General features: G+C 43.8%; 1 protein-coding gene and 1 pseudogene across 1 annotated transcript in view; one reads left to right on the top strand and one right to left on the bottom strand.

The window, feature by feature from the left end:
• The window catches only part of LOC124795688 (homeobox protein homothorax), a 1,001,790-nt gene that overhangs the window by 882,287 nt on the left and 98,051 nt on the right, over positions 1-21,452 (bottom strand). The gene's annotated exons all lie outside the window — the stretch shown is intronic.
• On the top strand, positions 2,381-2,498 carry LOC124796935 (annotated as a pseudogene).

Below are 21,452 nucleotides of genomic sequence, written 5' to 3'. Positions count from 1 at the left end.
GCTGGAGAGAACATATAACAACGCTAAAGAAATGTGTAAGCTTTAGGAGCCACTGGCTCCTTCTTCTGGCAGAATGGTTGAAGCGGAGAGAAGAGGGATAACGGAAACTGACTGGTGAGTTTAGAATTCGGAAAAGTCCGCGAGAACGCCAGTGGGATCCTTTCGAAACTTAAAAAATATAGCCTCCTCCGTTATACTGTAGAATGAACTCTATGTATTTTCAGCGCTCCACGTTCGTTGTTATTCTAGACTGTGATTGTATTCTGTTGTAATGCCGCAGGATGGAGATGGTAAACATTACATCAAACCACAACTGCTTCCCGTAAATCAGCGTTCGGATCATCGTATAATATCATTTCAGATCGCTACAGTGTCCCTCTTTTGTACTATGAACAATGTTCTTTGACTGCGCGTTCATCACATTAAAAAGTTCGAGTAGACTGAGTCCCTCTCGGCCCAAACGCTTTGCTGGATGGGACTCTTACTCGCGGGTAAATGTCCAGATTGTTCCTTTGAAAGGTGAAAGGGCCCCATCGCTCCCCCTGAAACACTTTAATTTTTGGCTGGGACAACGTCCTCAAAGGAATAAGATGTTCTAGAGATAAGTGATACGGTTCTAATCCCCGGTTTCGGCTAAGGATTTTGGGAGGATTTCCTTGGTTGTAAGACGAAACTGGAAAGCCCCTCTTAATTATTACGAATTGGGAACCCAACTGCACCACAGTCAGCCTGTCTGGTACTCGACTGAATAGAACCGCGACTCTTTGGATCTCCTTAGAGTGGAGAACAAACAAAATAAAAAATAAAGTCCCTCCCCGTTCTGAGCTTACGCTCCGTCTCTAATGATCTCGTAGACGACGGCACGTTCAACTGTAATCTTCCTTACTTTAGTACGAACCGTAGCTTCACTGATGGCACTTCAGAGGGAAGCAGCTGCCATGTAGCTCGAGTAGTATCTTGTTCTTTTATGCACAGACACAATTCACAAAACTGAAAATTGTATTGAAAGATTGACGAGTCCATTTCCCCACAATGTACGTAAAAGACTCGAGACGGCACAAAAAACGAAGTACAAACGTCCATTAGAGCAGACCTCATTGTTTTATTAAGTTTTCTACACTTTCTCGATTTCTCGGTAAATAATTGAAGAAGGTGGTGTACTGGTTAAGAGACAACACTCGTATTCGATATGCGCGGAGTTAAGATCACCATTTGGTCACCCAGAGTTGGCCACCCAAGTTAATGGCTCTGAGCACTATGGGACTCAACTGCTGTTGTCATCAGTCCCCTAGAACTTAGAACTACTTAAACCTAACTAACCTAAGGACATCACACACATCCATGCCCGAGGCAGGATTCGAACCTGCGACCGTAGCGGTCGCACGGATCCACCCAAGTTACTTCTGGTGAATGTCAGCACGGTTCAGATGCAAAAACCACATGCCTGCCCCTTTGTAATACGTCTATGTGCTGAGTTTCTAAAGGTAGTTCGTTATCCCGAACTCGCATGCCAGACGAAGTCCACGTTTCAACACGCCCACAACTTACAGTCAGCTGGCTTCACACTGACGTTTGAAAAAAGCAAGGCTGGTTAAATCGCTGAAGAGTCAAGAGGGTGTGTTTAGAAAAACTGAGCTGGTGCCGCGTAGCCAGTCGGGAGAGACACAGGAATCGTCACCGCTAGGAGTACACGGTCGGGCGCAGCTGTGTCAGCAGTCAGGTGCTCCAGCGGCGATGCCCAGATTGCACTCGACGCCCCGAGACCCCAGTGCGCCCAATTTGCACTGCGCCGTAACAAGCGAAACGAGTCGTGTTTATCTCTTGACACGTTCAAAAGGTCTGTCCACAAGCTAACACGCGCCTAATCAGGGATAACTGTTTGCGAATTCCCCCGCAACCTCTTTAACCTTCCAATTAAGCACTGTTTGTCGTTAAACACGTCTCGCATGGCGCCGCCCCGACCGGGTGCTTTCCGCCTAGCCTTGTCTCGGCCAGCTACTGTAGTTCGCCTTTTCACCGCGACGCGGTAGCATAGTTTTCCTCCTGCGCTTCTGTTCGCGAACGGCTCTGCGACGGGTCTCATTATTGGGGTTAGTGAAGTATTCTCAGTCATCTTTTTCCTGTTCATAAGTGTAGAGAATGACGCACAGGTTGCTTGACTTTATTTCTTTGTATTCTTTCGACGACGATAAAATACACTGGAGTATTTGCAACATCGTGACGTTACGATGTCTTCACTTCGCAAAGTGTACGACATCCTAGTACATCCTGAACTGCATAGATAAACTCATTCTATGAATACAGTGTCTTGATACATATGCCACAGACATAGGTTTAGGTCGTAAGTTTAGAATTGATGTCCCCTTAACGTCATTGAAAAGGTAACGGCCTTGCCGCAGTGGAAATACCGGTTCCCGTGAGATCACCGAAGTTAAGCGCTGTCGGACGTGGTCGGCACTTGGTTGGGTGACCATCCCGGCCGCCATGCGCTGTTGCCATTTTTCGGGGTGCACTCAGCCTCATGATGCCAATTGAGGAGCTACTCGACCGAATAGTAGCGGCTTCGGTCAAGAATACCATCATAACGACCGGGACAGCGGTGTGCTGACCACACGCCCCTCCTATCCGCATCCTCCACTGAGGATGACACGGCGATCGGATGGTCCCGGTAGGCCACTCGTGGCCTGAAGACGGTGTGCTTTTAAGGTCATTAAAAACGCAGAGCGTTAGTCGCCCACTGAAAGGCCAGTAAATGAAGTCCTACTCTCTTCCAGAACAACAGAATTTTTTCTCTGATTTATTAGTCACCAACCGTTGGATGGTATACCAACCGCGCGTCCAGTTTAACCCTGAAAAGAAAATTTTTGCGCCAGTTTACCGGGAATTCATGAAGGGAGGTGAAGTGGCGCAGCGGTTAACACATTGACCTGGTATCCGCGGAGATAGTGGGGTCAGATCCTCAGTGATTTGCCTGAATCTGTTTAGGCCATGTGAGGATGATTTCTTGAAGTAATTGTGGACACGTCTTTTCTCCATCATTTTCCAGCGAAGTGAAAAACGCATCTCCAATGTCCTCGCCGTCAACGGAACGATAAACATCCGCTCTTCTTGCAGACTTCTTGAGAGACGCTCTATTGAGAATGGTGCTGGCAGGTCTTTTTCGTCGCATTGAGAAGCTACGTAAGGTATGTTCAGCTTAATGTAGAACGCACTTTTTCTGGTATCATTATAACAGTTTCTGCTACTACTGGGAAAGAACAACGTTAAATTACTCTTCTGGTCGAAAAACTAATATTAGGAGTAACAGTTACACTGAAAGACGAAATTAGCAACGTACAAAACGAGATGCGCTGAATGATCTCCACGACGTTGGGAAGCTGCGGAGTTCATGTCTCCATCCGGTGATATATATTCATGTTTTCTGTGACTTTCGAAGACTTTACGTCGGTATACGGCCACATCCTTCCCCCACACTGCGGCACCTCCTCCACCCTTACACTAAAACAGGTTTTCCCGAATGGGTAAACGCTCCGCGAAAAGCTGTTAATAAATGGTGGTTTCTCCGACGGTTTGACGATAACAATGTTCTTTTTTTCTAATCTGTAATGCTTTCTGTGTTATTAATTATGATTTGAAATTGAAGTAATCGCTGAATTACAAACGCTTCTTTTTTTAAAATTTTGTTAACCTTCAAAATAATTATGGTAATCCATGAAAGTACCAGTATTCTTAAACTGTTCTGTCTGGGGAAAGGTTACGAGATGCCTGCCCTAAAGGAGTAGTGCTGCTATGGTCGACTTCGGTTTATTGGGATATCTTAGGAAAGTGTTGTTCTTCGGTAAAGGAGGCCGCATATAGAACACTAGTGCGACCCATTTTTGAGTTCTGCTCGAGTGTTTGGGATCACCACCACGTCGGCAGGTCGGCTCAAAGAGACAGCAATTCAGGGGCGGGCTGCTAGATTTGTTAGCGTCAAGCTCTGTCGACTAGCAAGAATTACGGCGGTGCTTCGGGGACTCTAAAGGAAATCCCTGGAGGGAGGGCGACGTTCTTTTCGAGGAACACTACTGACGAAATTTTGAAAACCAGTGTCTGAAGCTGACTGCAGAACGATCCTTCTACCGCCAATGTACATTTCGCGTAAGGATACGAAAAATTAGGGCTCTTACGGAGGCATATAGAGAGTCGTGTTTCCCTTGTGCTATTTGGGTGTGGAACAGGAAGGGAAATGACCAGTAACGGTTCAACGTACCCTCCGTCACGCAGCGTACGGCGGCTTACGGAGTACGCATGTAGATGTAGATACTTATTTCAACGTCGCGGAGACGTCAAGTTCTAAGCATCATAGTACCAACGATCCGGTCCCGATTAGTGCCCCTTCGTACACAAGTAATGTGACTTCGTCTTTGCAGGGCAGACCGGAAAGTGACTGCCGCGGTCGGCGGTAGGTGTACAGTGCTGGTGGTCTGGTCGTGGACCCGGCTGGCAAGAGAGCATCGCGACCCCTGGTGGCCGCCCCGGGAGACGCAGTCGCTTTGTGTGCGTGCAGCGTGCAGTGCGCGGTGTGCACAGCGGTGCGTGAGACGCGCTCACCGCCGCCCCTGCGGTCTGCTTCCCCAGGGACGCATGCCGGGCCCTTCCAAAGAGGCCGCGCCATGTGTGCCCGCTATTCCGCCGCAGTCTCGCCGAGGACCACTCAAACGTTTCTCTGCCAAACTCTGTAACGGCGAATCTTGCTCTGCCACCACAAGAGCTGCACGCAGTTACGAGAAAAGTGTGCCACACCATCACGGAAAATATATTCAAAGGCTCTTTCTCTCTTTTTTTAAAATAAATAATAAAAAACTGCGGAAAGACAAGCAGATGACGTGACAGTAAGAGAAACATAACAAAGAGATGTCACGGTACGTCACGTTCAGAAACAGCAATTATGCGTTGGAAACATAACAAAGTCGTTTTAGCTATTTAAAACGAAAACGAGGACACAAACGAAGAACAATCGAATACACCACATTTTGTAAGAGATGGGTTCGGGATCAGCATCTTATCGATATCAAGGTCATTTGGGAGTCGCAGTGGAGGAAGTATTTAAGCCAACCCCCGTAAATGTCTTGGGAAAGATGGAAGAGTTTCGACAAGCTGCGAACTGTGTCAAATATTCCTTTAATCTACGAGGAAAAATTCTAGTAGATGTTGATACAATCGAACATAAATTCTTGTTCATGTCGGTACGTCCCTAAATGAAAAGCAGCTTGTTTTTTGACATACGCGCTTCGCTTCTTTTATTTCCATTATTGGTAGATCGACGATATTAAGTATTATTGGGGAACTCCGGCAGTTAAGTTTGGCAACATTTCGTTGATAATCATATCCAACTGGGATTAACTGCAACGACCGTATGAGAAATACTAGCGAAAACGTCGAAGTGGTGGTGGTCGTTAGTGTTTAACGTCCCGTCGACAACAAGGTCATTAGAGACGGATCGCAAGCTCGGGTTAGGGAAGGATTGGGAAGGAAATCGGCCGTGCCCTTTCAAAGGAACCATCTCGGCATTCGCCTGAAACGATTTAGGGAAATCACGGAAAACCCAAATCAGGATGGCCGGAGACGGGATTGAACCGTCGTCCTCCCGAATGCGAGTCCAGTGTGCTAACCACTGCGCCACCTCGCTCGGTAAACGTCGAAGTAACTGTGTGTTTAAGCACTCGTATGGCCTATTTCTTTTGATTGTACAAAGACCCATAAATTTCGTATTTACAGGGAGAGAGTGAATTCAATTTCACACGAACGCATACAGGTTTATAAAGAGCGATATATTACCGTCTTACTTCTGCGACAACAACAAAAAGCACAATATAGTAGGAAGATCATTCGGTCATTAACTAGAAGATTTGATTGCAGACACGGATGCGCCACACCGGCATCTCCGTAAGCAGCCGGCAATGTAGGCCGCAGTGCGAAACGCACGCTGCGCCAGAGGTGTCCGCCCACGCACGCATTGCGAGAGGGAGGGAGGCATGGCAGCAGGTGCTGAAAGCGTCGGTAGGGCGACGCGATTCTGCGAGCGGCGCCGCGCCTCTTAAAATACAGGTTTAAGCACCTGCGTTTCGTTTTATGAATAGCCGGCCGGCGGAAATAAATTACCGACAAAACGGCCCCCTAATCGTGGATACTAAATTATTTGTAGTAGTACACGGCGTTTTCTCTTTTTGCTCCGTCGCTCTTTTCGCCTTTGAGAATGGTGAGGAAAGCTGCGGAAACACCGGCGGGGCACAGACCTCGGCCAGTATAATGCCAACCGAGCTTCCTCTTCTTTGTTGCTTTCGCTTTCTGGTGGTCGCGTGTTAACTTGGCGAGTGAAAGGAGGCCGAGAGCGTGGTGACACCCAGAGCAAAATCACGTCGATTGCAGAGCGACTTGATTACGGAAATTACGAATCCCCTTTGCCATGCAAACGAATTGTGTGTTTTATGGTTTTGTGAGACTTTTAGAGCAAGCAGACTGAACTACATAGTTTGTCGAGGTAAACAAATTGTCAGAGGGGTTGAGAGTAAATTTTTATTGTCAACAAAGGCTTGTATCTAGGTTCTTTTCCACATACCGATACGCCTGCGCCTGCAGAAATCTCTAACGTGTATTTCTTTCTAGCATTTTTCACACTTTTGGATAAGTGACAACGAATCCAATTTTTTTCCACGAATTCTAACTACAGGCTTCGTCGAAGAAACCGCGCGTTTTTGCATTCGGTAGCACGAGCGAGCGAGCGACTGGTTACAGGTGACTGAACTGGCCATTAAAGTTGGAAGTTTAGTTGGTGCGATACTGTCAAACATGAAAAGGAAGGAAGGTCATTAGAGACGGAGCAAAAACTCGGATTGTGTCAAGGATGAGGAAGGTAATCGGCCTTGCCCACCCAAAAGAACCAGCCCGGCATTCTCCTGGAACGATTTAGTGAAATCACGGGAAACCTGAATCTGGATGGCTGTACGCGAGTTTGAACCGTCGTCCTCCCGAATGTGAGTTCAGTGCCGTCGCCGAGAGTGAAGCATTGTACTTTAGCTCTCTGGCAATGTTTCGTAAGCAGTGACAAGATGCTACAACTGCGTGCACAGTTCGTAATTCAATGGCTGTCTTGCAGAATCAGTTTCGAGGCCACATTACCTCCAGATATAACAATCTTCACTGACCTACACCCTTTCCTGACCTAAGCTTACATGACTTATTTTTGTGCTTATGTCTCAAGTCCCGTGTATATGTGAACTAGTCACATTGCCTTGAAGATCAGAAGATGATAATCGAGGAAGAAATCGTTCGTATTCCACGCCTTATGCCAAACTGATGTTACTTTGAGTTTTCAAGATCGGCTAAAATCATGCTTAACCGTAAATAGCCAACTTCTGAGCAATGTGATTTCCAAAACATAAATGAAACAATGAACGTCCCAACAAAATATCTCTTGTCGTAAATAAAATATTTTTAAGAAAGTAGTAAGTATAGCTTATTTGAAAACCATACGATTCCTGTGACTGACCAATACCAAATTTTCTGTTTGATATTGATTGTGAAGTCTTGGTAGCACGTAACAGCTCTATACGCTATCTTCGGGTCACACTGAAAGTCAGAGAGCAACTAAACGGAGCCAGCTCGATAGATGAAGGGCGTCACACAGTTTAATTACCGAAAGTTCTCTACCGTTCATCTTTCTAATTTTCATCAGGCTCTCAGGCACGTAGTTGTTCGTCCACTTTCTCGGTTACTAATCGCAAAGCACAAGACGCGATCACGTATATGGGTATTCGAACAACCATACTTCGCAAATTGCTCGAGAAACAAAGCTATCTTCAGTAACGCTGTCGTCTTTCGCAATGAATCTTCATGGCAGATGAAAACTGTGTGACGCACCAGAACTCGAACCCGGTTAAAGTTCCGGTCCGACGCACAGTTTTGATGTGCCCGGAAGTTTCAAAGCATTGTACACTCCGCTGCACCGAGAAATACTCATTCGGAATTTTTCGTGTAACTTTTAACCTCAAATGAATGTTACGCAAGTTTTCTTTTTTTTTCACAATGGATTAGAAGAGAAGGATCATGCCATAGAGCAACACATACTCCATTTTCAATCATATGCTGCTCTGATGCTGAGATACTGGTATCAGAAAATCTAAGTTCCAAAATCTAACACAACACGAAATTTCCACCGTATATTTATTGTCTTCACAAAGATTCTGAACGATCACCGATTAATCTGGAATCACCAACGACGCTGTCATGGAGATTGCCTTCAGGTTGGCAATGTAATGCTGAGAATGATTTACTGGTTGGCTCTTTCAACAACAGGGGCTCAGTTGAATGCTGAAAACCTCCGCGTCTAGTTTCTGCAAGTTTTTGTTTTCTTTGGTGCGGTATAAATGTAAATACATGTGTATGCATGAATGGGATATTAAGTGGAATATCCCCATTTGACTACTACTTAGAAACAGAGAAGGCAGGCATCTTAAAATTCTGCTGTATATTTCAAAATATAATGTTAATGGTTACATTGGATTTTTATAGCTGCAGATTTCATACAAGCGTCATGGGTGACGTGCAGTCTCCACCTCGCACGCCGCTTCGCCTCTCTTGGCGCAGCTCCTCGTCCACACACGACAAATGCAACTGATTTCACACGAGTGACAAACAACTTTCGCAACGGATCCGTGAAGCAGCGGGACGGAAATGTAAATGGAGTTAGTCTTGCTCTCAGCGGTACGGAACGGGACACCTTATCGGCAGAAGTGGTGTGTGTGTGTGTGTGTGTGTGTGTGTGTGTGTGTGTGCGTGGTGCGCTCGCGACGGGCAAGCAGGCTACGAGGGCGACGCCGTGGGTGGTCCGCGAGTGCCAGGGGAGTGGCCCTTGGCCGCTGCCGTGGGATTACCGTCACAAGAATGCGACGAGCCGCGGCTTAGGGACCCTCACCGCCTCAAAGGGGCACCCGTCCACCGCGGGGGCGGAGGTGTACGACGAGGCAATAATCGGTTCACCGTCGCGCTGTGAAAACTACCGGCGGGCCCAAAGGGTTAGCCTTGACGCATAACCTTCTGCCGACAAATGTCACCGTAAAAGTGACAGGCGGCGTTTTAAGCCAGCTGAGTCCTCCGGTTAAGAAGCTAGTCATACGATCTGTTCCGCTTCCTTTACAGACGCAACCTAAACACATAAAGGACGCCGCCAAGATTGTATCTTTTAATTCCCCGACGAGCATGGAAAACATAGCTACTCACCGGAAGATTAGCTTCATTTGTCTTCATGCATACAAACCCTTTCTCAAATATTGTTTGTGCAATGTTTATCCTCCTTGGTCGCTTCAATTTTTGTTTGTAACCTTCAAACTAAAACAGCAAAATTTTTTAGATATGGAATATAAAAGTTTGTGGAAATTAGAAATGATTCGTACATATATTCCAATATCTTTATTAGCCATCTGCCATCGACTGAAGATTAAAAGGTTCCTTCAGCGTTCTCCGTGGATTAGAGACGTCACCTATATGCATCCATGTTGCTCTGGAGCGCTTCTTACTATTCCGTACCTCAATCGGTGAAAACGGAACACGTATAGGATCATGTCTAACGGTTGTTTTTTTTAAATTACCGCTACGTATTACACCAGCAACCATTTCTTGTCATTAAAATCATAATTGCCGGTCGGTGTGGCTGAGCGGTTCTAGGCGCTTCAGTCTGGAACCGCGCGACCGCTACGGTCGCAGGTTCGCATCCTGCCTCGGGCATGGATATGTGTGATGTCCTTAGGTTAGTTAGGTTTAGGTAGTTCTAAGTTCTAGGGGACTGATGACCTCAGATGGTAAGTCCCATAGTGCTCAGAGCCATTTGAACCATTTTTGAAAATCACAATTACGTCTTCCACTGCAGTCTATTCCTTAGATCGCTTCTAATTTTTCTGTGTGTCCTATTGATTATCAACAGTGCTCTTTCAGTGGCTCTCTGAGGAATTCTCAGTGGTCAGAGCGGCTTTTACACTGAAAGTTCGTGTCCCACTGCCATGGAACTGACGATATACAATGATTGTAAACTTCCATTTCGCATTTAACGCACGCTTCATTCTGAAAACTCTGTTTAGATTAAGACACAAAGGAATTACAGACGTTGGCTGCGAGTGGGCATTGATTTAAATCAGTGGGAAAAGTTAAAAATTTGTACCGGACTGGGATTCGAACCCGGTCTTAAATCAATGCACACTCGCATCCGATGTCTGTAGCTCCTTTGTGTCATTATTTATAGCGTCTACTGGATCAAAATTGTGCCTGTTCCGAAAGAACAGACACCACATATATCTATATAGGTTACCAAAATCGATCCAGGCCCCTGTATTCAGGTTTATTTCTTTTGCAGTCCTACCAGACGATCACTTCTGCTGTCCTACAAATTAAAACTCATCTACTGGTCTTATGACTTCAATGTCATTTTGCACTATTTTTTCGATACGTTAATTATACATTGTTTTAATCTTATTAAAATCAACTTTCAAACTATTTTCAAACTGGTTTCGTTTTGTTCTTGAACCAGCAATGGAACATTATCTGCGCTAGAAGATGGTGACCAAGTTGTTAAAAAAAATTGCGTATGTTCTGCATGCACAGTTAATGGTACATCGTTCAGCGAGACACCGCATTCGTCTTAATTTATTAATCCTAAACCTTTTTCCTTCTACTTGAATTTATCTGGAGAACTACTGGAGAAAGGATATAAGGTTGTTACTGGCTCTGCACTTTCAATAATGAATACTTGTTTGGGAGAATTTGTCCTTGTAGAAATTAACGTGTGGTATTTGCCAAATATGTTCCAAACTTTGGTTCGTAAAAGTGTAGAAAAAGTTAAACTTGACACACAATAAACGATCGTTCACAGTTTCAGCGATGTAGTTCATTTCCTCATTGAAATTATTTATTCACACATCTAATACGTTTTAGAGAAGTCTAATCGAAGTTAATTGATTACAGGTCACATATTCAACTACTTAAAAGGACTAATTGACGCCTAAATATCTCCCCTTCGCCACACGCGTTTCTTGTCTTTCAAGTCAATATGTAAATAAGTATTAACGTATATCTATAAAGCTACCAGCATCGACATCAAACTATTCACTCTCAGTTCGGCTTATCTGACTCCTAAGACATTTTATAGAAGTCTTTATCTTAAAAATGTACCACTGCAAATCACAAATGGCCACATGAATAGAATTATAAGTGTGATTCTCAATCACAAACAATCTAAATCACTGCACAAATGAAGCGAACGTACTGCAGAAGTTCTGTGAACACATCCAGTTTTGTAGTTGGTCCGCTGCCACGTATTTCACTGAATTTGAGAATTTAAATCCTGAACGACAATTGATCCCGAGTATTTGGCACTGTACGGTTAGGAATGTTAGTTTGCATTTAATTGCTAAAATGAAACTCATGCTGTTGTAATTCAAACTGATCGTAGAAGAAAGAGAGAAGAGATGGTGGAGAAGACCGATTCCATATCTGAACACAAGGAACAAATGACTTCCATTCGCTACGTGCTTGGTCGAGCGTGAAGCACTGTAGAACGGTTGGCACCATGATTTGCCTTTTCATGTATGTAGTGAAGTGAGCGGCACGAAAAGAAAATGAGCAAACGCCTTTCTGAGTGCAATAAATGGTGCGCGTAATAGAGGTTTTTCTGTAGCAACGTACTTTCACTCAGTATTCGCTATTATTTCTCAGATAATACACTATAACTTAATCGAAAAGCCAGAGAGAGAGAGAGAGAATACCTTACCCCACTCCCCCCGTGAACTGCTTGAAGTAACTACACGATATAAAAATCGACCTCGACAGGCGAAACAACTGATTACTGAAACAGTGTTAGATACGACTGTCTTGGAACAACATCGTAGGAAACTCTAATATTAGTATAGCGTGCTGATGTTTCAACTCCTCCTCCTGCGTCCTTGGTAAACTTGTCACCTTGATACACACTAAAGAGGAACAAGGAACGCTTCGTGTTAAGTCCTTTGTAATGATGGTTCAGTGAGTTCAACAGGTGAAGCCCTTTGCATGACAATTCCATCTGTCGTTTCCTCCTTCTGACGACGTTGTTACAACATGCTATTTTAATTCAGACAAAGGTATCTCACTTAGTACGGATTGAAAGGCCCAAACTGTTACCAACTTTCAATCAGTTTGTCATGCAACGTTTAGGGACTACTATTCTTGAGTGCTTGTGATGTGACAGAAATAGTCATGCAAGTAATTGAATGTATTACAAGAATTTACGTCTTGATCGACAAATAGTTTCAATGGCCTAGATGGTTTATGGGATTGCCAGTGCCACAATCCAGTGACGAAAAATGTGCCACTGCTGAAGAAAATTTCAGTGTTTTACGCACACCACCACACTCGATATCGCAAACCTTGTCCAATGCTTCATGAAAAACATTTATGCATATACTTTACTCGAGGTTCCTTGTGACACGGAACAGAGGCTACTGATACGTGACTGAGGATAAACTTTTGATGATGTTGTAACCTTTTACCATGATCCGTTTGAATTCAGGGAGGAGGAAAAACACCAATGTTTCCAATATGCAGAGGGACATGCTGAACAGAAAATGAAAGTTGTAGGAAAGAAAATAAGTTCAAATATATATACATGCGCCAGGCACATATAGACAGACGAATGGCACGACACGTGCCTCAGTGCGAAATACTTACTGCAAATTGAATGTGTCGATCACAATTAACCTCGCGTCGGAAAACAGTGGTCCATAAATATCTTAAGGAACTGATAAATCAAAACCAATGACGGACGCTGTCTTTCTCCTGGGTGAGAGTACAAGATAGGCAAATACCACTTTTGTAGTTGTGTGTGATGTGCTTGATGGCACATGAAAATAATCTGCTCCGCGTTAGAGTTGCTCCGTAACCATCTGACGCACTCGAGTCTGGGTTTGTTGCATTTTATTTGATTACGAAGGCGATATCATTTCGTACACCATGAATGGTTTCCTGATAAGAGTAATACGATACCAATAGATAATACGTGACATGTAGTAGAATTTGAACTAAGGCTGCAGATTAAAATACAATTGTTATCATTAAATTTAAACAGAATACTACGTCGCACGCAAATTAGAGAGCAGGAGGAGGAGAGCATCACAAGTGAATCGTATCATACATATCTTCAGGTTTGATCTGTTGGGTTTGAGGATGAATACGAAACAAATTAGCTACCGAGTCCGTACTCGACACATTGTCGTGCTGATGGACTGTTATAAACAGCAGTACTTGACATAACTAAGTAACTTTATTTCGACAGCAACCACCCCGTTACTGTAACGGCACTACATATAAAACATAAGTTTTTCACATTACATTCATTAAAATCGAGAGAAATTGCTGATTAAATAGCGATGGGAATACAGACAGTGGCTCCCCTCATTGAGTTAACTCTTGTTGCTGAAACTACCTGTGGAGTATCCATCTACCCGCACTTTGGATACTGGGAGTCCAGTACACATTCGGAAAGTCTGGAAGACACGAAATTTCACAAGATGATATACGCACCTGACAGTAGAACGTTGTATTGTATTTAGCATGTTGCTGAGAACATTTCTGACCAATAGTATAATACTTACGAGAAGAGTTTTAAGCCTTTCCGCATAAATGGTTCTTCAAGAGCAGCGCTGACCTTTGGATGATGGTGCTAGCGTGTTCCCTCCTAATAGGTGCTTGCACACATTGATCGGCGAAGACGTTAAAGCATTGGCACTGGCCGGTCGAACGTTGGCATTTCACGTCGGGGATAGCGCGAACAGTACCTTCAATTGTTAAGCGGGCCAAGCGCAGAAAATTACGCTCATTGAGACGCCTTCCCGCGGTCAGCAGACACTGTGCACCGGAACGGTTTCCTACCTCGCTTCATAAAGTTCGGCATTGCCTTTTCTTGAACATGTCACGCATAATTTTCGTTATTTCACGGACAAACACCAAACGGATGCGTATTACGGGCTTCCTTCAGTTGTATGTAGCTCCATATAAGAGACTAACGTAAGGAATTGGCCCCAATAGTGCACAGTATTAGGATGAAGCAACTCCTACCCCAGAAAGCTACATTGATGTCCTCCAAATTCGAACATTTAGTCTATCCTTAATTCTGAAACGTCATATTTTCGTTAACAGCATTAGTGCCTGAGTTAGAGGAATTAAAGTAAACTGTAGCGTCTTATTACAGGCTTTACACGAAACGACTGAATGATATTGTATCAAACTTTCACGTTGCCTTACATATTTGAATGTATGCTATAACAAATACAAAAGTTAGTAACTAGACATTTTGTGCAATACGTAACATACAAGCCTCTTCCTTGATGCCTTGTAAGTATCAGCACTTGCATAAAGCAATCAGCAAGAAGCTCTCGATTTACCTCTTTTTCGATTTAGTCTTCGCAATAGTGTTCATGAATTCTGTTTATAAGATAGGCGCAGAATCAGCCATTTTGTTAACAAGTCAGATGCACAGACCGCCGTGACCGTCGGGGTAGTTACTAACTTATTACGACAATTCGCACCAGCAAATGAACAGTTTCGGGTTCTCCATTGTGAGCCTAGCCTCAGCAATATTCAGTACTTTCATGACATTAACAGGAAAGGAACTATCTGCATACTTCAGTATCTATAGAATGTGCTATCAGTAATAAAGGAATCGGCCGTGTAGCAACATTTTTTTTTTTAAAAAAAAAAAGATCAAAAGATGACAGTCTTAACTGTTGAAACCAGTCGTTAGGACTAAATAGTATTGAATGCAATCTAGTTCAACGTACGAGAAATTTTCGTCTTACCTCACACTGAATATTTGCAGTTAATGTAAAATTTGATAAATCGGAAGCAGACTGAAGCAAAGCACGATTGACGAGAAAATCATATTTCCCCGTTGCTGAAGAGATGAATAACAGTTAAGTTCAATTCACGGTATAATTAAATACGCGAGAAAAACTATATTCGTGCGTGTATTTACCGTATTATCGTACGTCAAAAGCGTACCACACCTCGATTCTCGCATAAAATTAGCAGTGTAGTTTAAACCCAAGACACTCGATAACAGGGCTCTTCTTGGTAAAACTGTGATCAATTTTCATAACTTTGACAAGTGATTTGACGTGTGACTAAAAACATTAGAAAAAAAAGATGTGTCGAAGCTTTCGTCTGATGTAATGAATGATGAGAAATACAACAGAGATGTTGAAGAACGATTGCTGCTTTCACAACTGTTGAAGTAAGGCCTTCATGAGTAAAACTGCACGTCACCAAATAAAGGAAGGTTTAGTGTATTGTACTACATATGGATCTGTGCGAACTAAAGGTCTAAAATGAGTTATCGTGTCATGTAGAAATATAAATAAATCTTAAAGCACCTTTGTACAATATAAAATAAGTACGTTCTAACGCCTAAGTTGTTCTACACTCCGTAGTGTATGCAGATTTAGACGAAGACATGGACGACGATGAAGAAAGGCGAATTTAAGAGATTCGCTACGCATTTGCGCTCTAATTTCTTTTCGCATCCTTGCATTACTTTTTATGTAGGACAGACGACATTTTATACTGTCTCGATAATGACTGATTTGCTTAGTCATGTACGAATAACACAATACTCCGCGTGGCTTATAGGATCAACTGCGTATTTATATGAAATATCGTCTACGTAGCCTGAATTATTGTGTGTTTTTATTTTCAACTTGCTTGGTGAAAGTTGGTGTTATTCGATCCAGTACGATCTCTTTGCTGTGCTCATCTTCTGGGGAAGCTTTTGTTCCCCCCCCTTTTCTTTTTTTTTTTACATTCTGGTTGCCACTAGCATATTACGACACGTGAAAGAGAACGCAACCCATCTGATGATGAGGTGATCGTCGGAATGCTTCTGAAATGAACAGCCACGCTTTGCTTCAGTCTGCTTCCTCTTCATCAAATAAAATTTTTACTTTAACTGCAAATAATCAGTTTGAGCTAAATAGTCTAACGGAATACAAGGAAAAGGTGAAATACACTCACGGATTGAGATGCACGTGATCTGTTCCATAGTTCATTTGTAGCTATTTATACAGGGTGTTTCAGAAGTGATGATCAATATTCAGTGATATCACGGGAATGATCATTGGAAACAAAAAAGTCAAATAAAATGGGTACCACAACACATACCTTCAGAGCTATGAACAATACTTTATCTTCGATACTGTGAAACAAATCTCTTGTAATGCAAGCTCTTTGTTTTCCATATTTTGGGAAGTGGTAGTATGGACCAAAACAAGGAAAATCGTCCAGTGTACATGTGCACTAAAACACATACCTTAAAGGTTATGAGCACTTGTTCATTACAAGAGTTGTGTTTCAACGTAGGGAAGATAAACAAGTGCTCATAGCTCTTAAGGTATGCGTTTTAGAGCCCATGTTTACTTGTCTTCTCCGCCACGGTCGCAGGTTCAAATACTGCCCCGGGCATGGATGTGTGTGATGTCCTTAGGTTAGTTAGGTTTAATTGTTCTAAGTTCTAGGGGACTGATGACCTCAGATGTTAAGTCCCATAGTGCTCAGAGCCATTTTTAATTGTCTTCTTTGTTCGGTCCTGTCATATTGACAATCACTTCTGAAACACCCTGTATATGCTATGGATACAGTAGTCTCCCGGTGGTTAGTTTCATGTTTCTAGTAGATCGGATAAGGGTGTCATTCGACGCAGTTTTGTCTGCACAAACAAAAATTCGCACACGAGTTTGAAACTAGAGTTGTGACAGTGAGGAGAGAATGGCGTTGCCACCAAGGGAAAGGGAAGACGAGGAGATGGCCAAGGGATACGGGTTCTCGCGTCTGGTACAGAAGCCGGGCGGGTCGCGATGGATCAGTGAGCGCGTGTCGTAAGCGAACCCGGCAGTTGGCTGCTGCGTGTGACGGCGGGGGGCGCAGTGGGAGCGCAGGCGCAGGTATACAGCGGCTGCGGCCGCTTTGTCCACCGTACCTGCCCGCTAAATCTTGGTTCCACCTTGTGTCCCGGCCGATCGGGCAACCAGAATAAGCAAACAGCACGAGTCCGTCGGCGTTGCCAGGTCGGGCCGTCAGCTGAGCCGCGCCCCCCCGGCGCGCCGGCCAGAAAAGAGCAACTGTGCCCGCGCCGGGGCGCCCCGCGGGGAAAATAGACGCCGTGCCAATGGGCGCGTTACGCTTGCGTGCCTGCATGGGCCCTGGAAATTATTCCGGCCCTATAGATAGCAGAGAGGCCTTTGTGGGCCAAAAAACGTCGGCGGGCAACGAGGGCATTGGCTCCGGGCACCGGGAACTCCGGAAATTACCGAGTGCACAATTAGGCAGCGCCTAGTTGTATGCAAGGCGATTTGCTTTGCATCTTCTGTTCAGGCAACATCTTTAATCCCAATGAGAAGCCACACAAGTTTTTGCAAACACAGAGAGCGAAATTTTCCAACGATCCTGTTGGTACAGGTTAACTTTTTGAATATAAGCATATAACGCATTGTGAACATGACAACACCTACAGTTAACTTGGTAATAAAACTGTCTGCCACTACATTAAAAACCAGTACATCTTACACAAAACAACGACATTTGTACTGCTAGCTAAACATGATATCCCGCAGTTATCAGTTGGCATTGACGATGTTAAAGCAATATTATTAAAAGAGAGTTGCATGACAAAAAAAAAAATGGTTCAAATGGCTCTGAGCACTATGGGACTTAACAGCTTTGGTCATCAGTCCCCTAGAACTGAGAACTACTTAAACCTAACTAACCTAAGGACATCACACACATCCATGCCCGAGGCAGGATTCGAACCTGCGACCGTAGCACTCGCGCAGTTCCGGACTGAGCGCCTAGAACCGCTAGACCACCGCGGCCGGCCCTAAATATTCGATAGTGAACGGTGTAGACCACTGTAAATGTCAAAAATACTTGAACAGGCACTGGAAAGAATGTGGAACCCCCGCCAGAAATGCGTGCTTCAATATAGCTGCAGATTGCGCTGTTGTATTTCACCACGAACGACACCTTTGCAGCGTCCTCAGGATGTTTCAAGTCCTGGTCAAGATAGTGTTCTGTGTAGCAGTGAGTACATTTTGTCGGAACTCTGTGAATTCGAAAGTGGGCAAATTGTTTGTGCTCGTATAGTGGTGGTTCCGTAACTAAGAGAGCCGAGGTGTTTGGTATTTCAAGAGGCATCGTATCGAAGGTTTATACATCGCCCAGGGAAAACGGGAAAGCATCGGTCACAACGCAGACGAAACTGTATGTTGAGTGATCGTCACAGACGATCATTGAAGTGGACTGTGACGAAAAATAAGACGACGCCAACTGCAAAACTCACTGCAGAACTGAATGTCAACACCAAAACAAGACAATCGGAATTCCATAATCCGGGAACTACGAAGCGAGATGGAATTCCAAAACCACTCATCAAGCGATGCCGACGCCTGTAACAGGGAAACTTGTTGCCGAAACCACAAAACATGGACTATGGAACAACGCAAGATTGTCGTTTGGTCGAATGAGTCTTGTTTCACACTGTTTCGAACTTCTGATCACGTTTATATCCCAAGAGTGAAACACGGCAGGGGTTCGATGATGATTTGAGCAACCGATCGTGATATTCCATGGTCCCCGTATGTATTCTGCGAGATCGTAGTACTGCCAAGGATTGTGTGTCGGTTTTGGCAGATCAGGTCCATCCCTTGTTACGATATTTGTTCCCAAATGGTGATGCAGCGTTCCAGGACGACAGGGCTCCGGTTACCATCCGCGAGCACGAGAATGAATTATCACATCTCCTCTGGCCATCACATCACAAGATTTCAATATTATTGTTCGGTTATGGTTTACTTTCCATCACCTGAACTTGCCGCAATTTTGTTGGAAGAATGCTGTAAGATTTCCTTGAAAACCGTACAGGATTTGTATTTATCAATTCCGGGGCGACTGGAAGCGGTTTTAAGAGGCCAACAAGTCTCCTACACCGTATTAGCATGTTGATGTCTTGTGTTTGTGGTATTTCCAACTTTTGTCCAAACCGTGTATGTCTGAGATCGACGGATTATGCAACTAACTGCACAGTATTCTCGCACCTACGACGACGCCCTTGCACACACAGCATAAACTCGAGAGCGGAAACCGAGCGACATGGCACAGCAGTTAGGAAAATGAACTCGCATTCGGGAGCAAAAAAATGGCTGAGCACTATAGGACTTAACATCAGACGTCATCAGTCCCCTAGAACTTAGAACTACTTAAACCTAACTAACCTAAGGACATCACACACATCCATGCCCGAGGCAGGATTCGAACCTGCGACCGTAGCGGTCACGTGGCTCCAGACTGAAGCGCCTTTCGGGAGCACGACAGTCCTAATCCCCTTCCAGTTATCCAGATTTAAATTTTCCGTGATTGCGCTAAACTATTCCAGGAAAATGCTGGGATGTTTCCTTTGAAAAGTGCGCGGCCATTTCCTTCACCACACTTTCGAAATCCGAGTCTGTGGTCCGTCTCTAATGACCGCACTGTCGACGGGACGTTAAAACCTGAACTTATTTCCTTCGAGGGAGAAACAGGTGTCCTTTTCGAGGAACGTTTCAGCATTCGCCTTATGCGATTTCAGGTATCTACAGAAAACGTAAATGTGGATGGCCGGTAGGGGATTTTAACAATGTTCGTCTCCAAATGCAAGTTCACTTTCGTCATGTCGCTCTGTTTACTCGTTGGCAGAAGCTCCACGAGTAACGGACGTTCATGAATGCCGGAAGCGATATGATTTGAAAAGAAGGTATTCATCGGACATTCCAACAGTAGAACAAATATAAAACAGAGGTTATGAGTTGTGCAGGTAGGAGCACTACTACCAATAGAACTTTTCTTACGCGCATGTGAACCAAGCTTGCAACAGTAGTTAACAATATGAACGCACGTACTCTATAGAATGATTAGGAGCATTCAGCATTTCTCTAAGGTCAGTAACTTTGAAGTAGAGAACGCCAAATTCTTCTAATTATGGCCACAAAATGAGACAAAATATAAAGAAAGTATTAAATGCAAATAAAATAAAAGAATGGGAAGTACTTCGATACGTCTGAGAGGGCAGCAGTGTACGATAGGAAATAGCAGTAATAAATACATCTGACTGGAAAAACGTTTATGACGTAAAAACCGATGCATTTAGAATTATTTCTGACTATTTGCCAAATGAGATAAATAATTACATGTCGAGTCTCCTCTCGGAGAAAAATCACATAATTAATTTGTTCACTCGTTTCGATTATGAAGTAACAGAAAACGACCACGTTTATGGAAACAGAAATCGAAAACGACGAAAACGATACAAGAAAGGACAAGAAAAGCACGTTATTTACAGCATCTGACAGAAGAATATTCATATTCTGCTCGCGGAGAGACGACGATTGCCACGTATTTGAGTATTTCAGCTCTCTTGTCATCTCGCTTTTTACGCACGCTACACGTGGACACTAATTACGTTCCAGTCCAAGAAGCGGGTATTGCCAGCAGAGGCGACTACGTAGGTGCGGTGCAGATGGCGCAGCGACGTAATTGGCCACGGCTGGGCAGGGAGGCTCCGATAACGCTATCTCCGGTGCACATTAGTCCGAAATATTAGCTCCGCTTCAAGTTCTGCGCTCAAGAACAATATTGAACAGAACGAGATAGGTCATATCAGATGCATGTAATCCGTTTTTCGCTGTAATTCGCGGGTAAACATTTTACGTGCTAGCTATATCCTAACAAAACTCGTGTAGTGCCATATGCGCTAAGCATGATATGCTTTACCCGTAAGATATAAATCCAATATTTTGGTGTACGCAAGAACACACTGTACAGAGGTGAGAAACCTCTGAAGTTAAGAAACTTACCACAATTTTTCTTTTACCAAGTGCTCATAGGTGTGAAGTGAAACATTTCAAACACATCGTGATATATCAACAAAATGTATTTAATGTATTGAGATGTGCGAATCAGTTCAAGAGTTTGTATTGCACCGCGCAAGAAGCCAAAGAAGAAAAGAATACAAATAGAGACATTTGCGGTCTAGACTCTAGAAGGACGAATGCCTTACTTGTACCAACAACTTAGTCGTCATAGATGCACTTGTGAAAGTTACGTAAGCAGCATTGAAAAATGTGGAAGGGGAGAAGGTTTCAGTCTACGCTTAAATAAAAAATACCGTTGTCATATATGCTCTTGCGAAGTTTCAAAACTACACCAAGCATTCCTTTTATTTCTCTCTTTGTGTGTTCAACTCTTGGGAGAGTTACGCCGATGTAACATACATTCATTCTTTGTCTCTGTGTTCAAATACAGACTATAAGAAATTCTAGAACCGGAAGCTTTATCTTGTTTTGCTGTATTTAACTACGGTGGAAGTG

This window comes from Schistocerca piceifrons, chromosome 4 (genome assembly GCF_021461385.2).
Source record: "Schistocerca piceifrons isolate TAMUIC-IGC-003096 chromosome 4, iqSchPice1.1, whole genome shotgun sequence".
NCBI lineage: Eukaryota > Metazoa > Arthropoda > Insecta > Orthoptera > Acrididae > Schistocerca > Schistocerca piceifrons.
The sequence above is the reverse complement of the archived record's forward strand: the minus strand, read 5'-3'. Positions and strand labels throughout refer to the sequence as shown.